A 6,033-nucleotide genomic window follows, 5' to 3' on the forward strand; every position below is an offset into this window, starting at 1 on the left:
TTCTAACATGTTGTCGTGTTTTCCAACATGTTGTCGTGTTTTCTAACGTAGTGTTTTCTAACACGTAGTGTTTTCTAAGATGTTGTAGTGTTTTCTAAAATGTTGTAGTGTTTTCTAACATGTCGTGTTTTCTAATATGTTGTCATGTTTTCTAAAATGTTGTTGTGTTTTCTAACATGTAGTGTTTTCTAACATGTTGTCGTGTTTTCTAACATGTTGTGTTTTCTAACACAGTGTTTTCTAACATGTTGTAGTGTTTTCTAACATGTTGTAGTGTTTTCTAAAATGTTGTTGTGTTTTCTAAAATGTTGTGTTTTCTAACATGTAGTATTTTCTAAAATCTTGTCATGTTTTCTAAAATGCTGTTGTGTTTTCTAAAATGTTATAGTGCTTTCTAAAATGCTGTCGTGTTTTCTAAAATGTTTTCTGTGTGTTGTAGTTTTGAGAAATGTTGTGGTGTTTTGTGAAATGTGTTTTGATCCTCAGGGTCACCGTATGTTTATAACATTGCCCCAATGCCATCCAAATCCTGTTTTTCACGTTTATAAACTATGATACTGAACCAAACAGGCACTCGTTGAACTTAAATCAATAATATTGCCACAACTATGATGACAATAATCCTGTTGCAATTCAGCCACAGACCTAAAACATGCCAGGAAAGTTGCCTGTAACACCAAAAACAATATTTTGCAACCCTCCATTTTCCAGTTGATAACACAAGTTCTGGTATTTGTAATGGGACACAGCACAGGAAACTGAGACACTATAACAATACCCACAGGAACAAAAACAACATATCACTGGGTTTTCCACACGTCCTTACAGCATCATTCATTTTCTGTCCTCCTCGAGACAATAAGTGACATCTGACTCCAAGCTCCTCATGCAAGAAGACATGACAAGCTTAAAGGCATCTGCCTGAGGGGAAGCGACCAGAAGGCCAGTAGTTATTTTCATCCCATTAACTGCACTGTAAGCGAATGGGCTGCATTGTTGCTGCACCATCTCCATGCCCAGAATAATGTGCTTCGAGTCTACTGCTTTGTGGATGCAAATCAAGCATGCCTTCAGGACACAGACGGCCTATTATAATGTCACTGTGGGGAATAAAGGCTGGGCCAAGTGGCTTCTTGGTGGCTTTTTGGGAGTTTGTTTTGTGTATTCACCCCTGAACAGAAGAGATACAGTTAAAAACAGTCCTCGCCTGGCCTTGGTAGAGTAAATAAAACACACACAGGGAGGGAATGTTTACTCTGTGACAACCTGGACCCATATGGTCGCCAGCCAGGCAGTGGCATGGCGTGCAGCCCCTCTTCAATGACCTTTGAACCCCTCAGTCCATAAAGTGTCATTATATTTCAAGTGTTAAAGGGGTAGTTTGGAATTTTTGAAGTCAGGTTGTATGGGGTGCCTATCCATAGTCAGTATAATACAAGCAGTAGATGTCAGTCGGAACACCCCCAGTTTGGAGAAGCAGGCTAGGAAATGTACTGCTGTGGCTTTACCTTAATTTCAGACAGCCCGTACTGACATCTATGCTCTCGTAGAAGCCACCAGACCCCATTGACAAAAATAGTAATTTAAGCTCGCTGAACACAGGAGCTGCTGGTCTACCGCTACTTTGATCAGTTAGCTAGTTTGTGTTATTATGTGACTTTGGTGAATCCAAACTAACCCCTTCAAACACCAAAGTTACACAATAACACAAACTAACTAACTGATGGAGGAAGTAAAAGACCAGCAGCTCCTGTGTTCATTTATATTAAATCACTGTTTTTTTCAGTGGAATTTCGCTTTGAAGAGAGCGATGTAACAGATTTATTTTACCATTAGAAATCACGTAAACTGATGGCCAATTCACACTGGCGCTATCTGGTCCGCTTTAAACTAACCCTGGTCCACTTCCATGCATAATTCGGTTCGTTTGGAGTGGTGTGAACACTCATTCGAACACCAAACGAGCGAACCCTGGTCAGCTTGAAAACTGGGGGTCTCGGTTCACTTGCAAGTGAACCCTGGTGCGGTTCGCTTACAGTGGGAAATGCAAACGGACTATCCAGCGAACCAAAGAGAGGAAGTGAACCAAAGAGAGGAAGTGGCGTAGAGTACAGTGCATTTTGGTGTTTTTGTGGTGACCAAGCCGGCTGAAGGGGATGGATTTACGTTTTCGGTCCTGGCCAGTGGTCGTTTTGGGGCAATACTGCCCCCAAACGAGCAGCTGTTGTAACTGCATGACATTGCCCAGGCGGTTTGTTCCGCTTTAAAAACTGCAGTGTGAAGGTGAACCAAACCAAATAAACCAAACCGAGTCCCCGGACTATCCAAATGTGAATGCACCCTTAGATTTTTTTTAGGGTAGGACTTTTTTTTTAGGTGGCTAAGGTCCCGTTTATACGACAACGATTTCAACTGAAAACAGTAAACTTTAGTTGCGTTTTGGCTGATTGTTTACATGACAGCAGCGTTCTGGGTGCTTGAAAACACGATGTTTTGAAAACGGGTTCCAGAGTGCAATTTTTTGGAAACAGCACCACCATCAAAGTTGTCATGTTAACTTGCAATATGCAGTTCCTCTGAAAACGGAGACTTTTCGCACATGCGCATTACGGTTCCAGTCACAAGGCATGCGCGAGAAAGTCGACCATAGCAACAATGGCGGACTCCTGAGCTCTGTTTGTGCTGCTCACCCTATTGAATTTATCAACGCTGGCAACACCACCTCATCGTCCATCCAGGAAAATGGTCATGTGGTTGCCATTTTTTTTGGTTTATACATCACCACTTGTTCCATTCATAACTACTGACCTGGCATGTATACTGCAGCGTTTTTGGTCACTTTTGGGGATCCGTGAGCACAGCAATTGTTAGCGAAACGTTGTCGTCTGAATGCGGAACTTTTTTTCAAAACGAAAATAAGAAATGATTCCGTTTTCAGCAGATCGTTTTCGTGTAAACATGGCTGAAAATGCGTTTTGTCGCTGGCCCCCATCCACAGCAGTAGATTGCTTGGCTTCTATGCCAGACTCTAGTGTGCTTTTCCAAACTGAGGGTGCAAAAACTGACATCTATTGTATGTAATATTTACTATCTATGGATAGATACCTCATACAACAACACTTCAAAAAAATCTGAACTGTCCCTTTAATGTCTGAGCCTTCAGAGGAAAACACAGCTTGGTTACTTGAGCACTTCTACTTGTTTATGCCAGTAAAGCTGCAGTAAAGTCCAACTTTCCCACCAGTCTTCACCAAGACACACAAACCTAGTTTCAGACTTATGCTAATCCTCCAGGCTAACACTGATGCTAGCATTAAATTGATGATAGCCACTGGTCAAACTGGCGGCGTCATCCAACAAAGGGAATTAAAACACTGTTCACCAGCGGCAGTGAAGGAGGTCTCTGCTAATGAGCCCAACCCAGCCACACTAACACACACTACCACTTATTTAACAGGTTTCACAGATGTTAAACACGGTATTTAAATAAAGAAAAAGTCACCAGAAAGATATAAACATTAGCACGACAAAACCATCGGCCATTACCAAAAGCTGATAGCCTCCTCGCGCTGTAACAGGGTGGAGACTATGCATCTCTGCTCAGTCAGATGCAGGGGAGGAAAATGAGGCTGGAAATACCTTGTCATGATAATAAATGAATTAAATATGTTGAAAATAAGTGTATAGTGACATAACAATGGGGCTCACGTTCAACTGCCTCTCCCATTAAAGCTGCGGCTCTTTTCCCAGTCGGCCCAAACGCTGCACGCCCTTTCTCCCCAAGAAAGGGATTGTTCAATGGCCGCATAGGGGGGCACAAACACCCCCATTCACACACCCAGCTTCACACTTTCCCCAACAGGTAACATTCATCCACAACAGCTTCTTTCTTTGTAAGTGGTGCTTGTGGTTAAGAAGTGAGGTAAACACACAGTGTGGCTCCTACGTCTCCTTAACGGAGGACACAACCCAGGATGGGCTGGCATTATAATGTCATGTATCCACAACTGACATTTTTAGACTTTGATTTAAAGGAGAGAAAAATGCCTCAGAGATTAGAAACATATCGGAACAGTAAAGAAAAATCCACTTACAGTCAAAAAAGGCTTCACAAAGAGGCTCCTCTCCTCTCCAGTGTTCTCCAATGGGAGCAAATATCCCAGCCCTCAGGGAGGAGGAGAAGAAGAAACGCTCCTGATATGATGTGTTTAAATGTCTAATTAAAATAAGAAATGAGCTAAAGGCTTCCCGTTATCCTCATGTTCTCACGCTGCCTCGTCTACATGCACAACCCTGTCCCCTTTTCCCATTCTTCTCTCCCGGAGCTGCTGCTGGAGGAGACACGCTGCGCGGCTCCGTCGTTTCCTGTCCAGCCCAGAAGCTCACGCTGCCTTCATGGCCTGTGAGAAATATCTTATATCAGAGTGTTATATCAGAGAAGAGGGATGGATTAGCTAATGGCTAACACGAAAATGGCAGACTGGGAAAAGAGATAAATTGCAGTGTTGTAAGAGTTGACCAGCTGACACATTTCAGCGCAGTTTTCTGCTGAGTAATGCGTTAAAACGATTGGATGTCCATGAATGTAGGGAAATTGGAGGAACAGTGAAGGCAGCATCTGCATCCAGCCACAACTGCTCTAGTCAGTGGAAGTAAATAAATACATAAATACATTTCTTTCAATTTTAATTTTAATCTTAATCTGTTTTTAAGTAATATTGTGTATTCTTGTGGTTTCATTGTTTGTTCTGTATTTTTTCAAATTATTGTGCAGTGTCCTTGGGTGTTAGAAAGGTGCCTTTAAATGAAATGTATTATTATTATTTTATTTTTTTCTAAATTTATTTCTCTATTTTTTTATTTTATTTTATTTTATTTTATTACTTTTGTGTTTATGATTATTATTGTGTATTTATTTCTTTATTTTCTTTTATTAATCTCTCTTTTTAGCTGGCATATTCTCCCATTTCATCACTTATTAATTAATTTATTTATTTATTCTAACTTGTTCATTTTACTTATTTAAATACATAAATAAATTATTATTATTATTATTATTATTCATTTTTTAATTTCTTTATGTTTTATTCTATTTTTTATTTTATTTTGTGTTTATGATTATTATTGTGTATTTATTTATGTATTTGTATTAATCTCTTTTTAGCTGTCTTATTCTTCCATTTTGTCACTTATTTATTTTAACTTATTTAAATATATAAATAAATCATTATTATTGTTATTATTATCATTATTTTAATTTATTTCCTTATTTACTTATTTAAATGCATAAATAAATTATTGTTATTAATATTAATAATAATAATACATTCTATTGCTCTTTCCAAATAAAGGATAAACCGTAATAATAAATGGATAAAATATATTTAAAATAAGTATATAGTAAACTGGGTGCAGCCACATGTAACCCCACTGGACCTCTGAGCTCTGTGGGTTTCTTACTGATGCTCTCCTACAGCCAAACACACCAAACAAAAGGGACTTGTTCCAGATTAGGAGATTATTGCGTGTTATCCATATGGACACATGGCATTACTAACCCACCAATCCACCCTCGTGCATATTCTGAATTAGACACAACATTTTAGAAATGCTATAATCCCTACTTCACCATCCCATGAATGTGTCACCATGTGTTGGCACACATAGTAAATTGTTATATCCTCTAGTGGTCTCTCTAATCCCTGCCCTGGGCAGTTAAACCTGTATAGAACAATGAAATACACTGAAGCAAAGTGATATGTGGTTACAGTTTATGTAAAACCATAGCTGATGGCTGTTTTCTTTGATTGGAGCTGTGAAAACAGTTATCAACAAGCTGATCAAAATAAAATGCTTTGTCGCCATCAAGTGGACGAGGAAAGCCACTGCGCCTTCAACTCAACCCCATTTTGTGGGTACAGCCATGGGTTTTAAATCAGTGTAAGGTCCAACACCAGTGGAATAGGGTAACCTTATCTTATAGCTGGTATTATAATATATTGTGCCACTATCTGTACATGTGTCTTACTCAGA

The 6,033-nt window shown here is 39.4% G+C and overlaps 1 protein-coding gene across 6 annotated transcripts in view; it reads right to left on the reverse strand.

The window, feature by feature from the left end:
- raph1b (Ras association (RalGDS/AF-6) and pleckstrin homology domains 1b) overlaps positions 1-4,484 on the reverse strand; it is a 54,426-nt gene extending 49,942 nt beyond the window's left edge. For 3 of the 6 annotated variants that reach the window (XM_033615448.2, XM_078165657.1, XM_033615444.2), the window contains exon 1: positions 4,095-4,371. The gene's annotated coding sequence lies outside the window, so the exon portion shown is untranslated. Of the gene's footprint in view, positions 1-4,094 lie in introns of all 6 variants that reach the window. The other 3 variants (XM_078165656.1, XM_033615446.2, XM_033615447.2) reach the window with 2 other exon arrangements.
- Positions 4,485-6,033: the final 1,549 nt, after the last annotated feature.

The sequence above is a fragment of the Epinephelus lanceolatus genome, chromosome 24 (genome assembly GCF_041903045.1).
Source record: "Epinephelus lanceolatus isolate andai-2023 chromosome 24, ASM4190304v1, whole genome shotgun sequence".
Lineage (NCBI taxonomy): Eukaryota > Metazoa > Chordata > Actinopteri > Perciformes > Serranidae > Epinephelus > Epinephelus lanceolatus.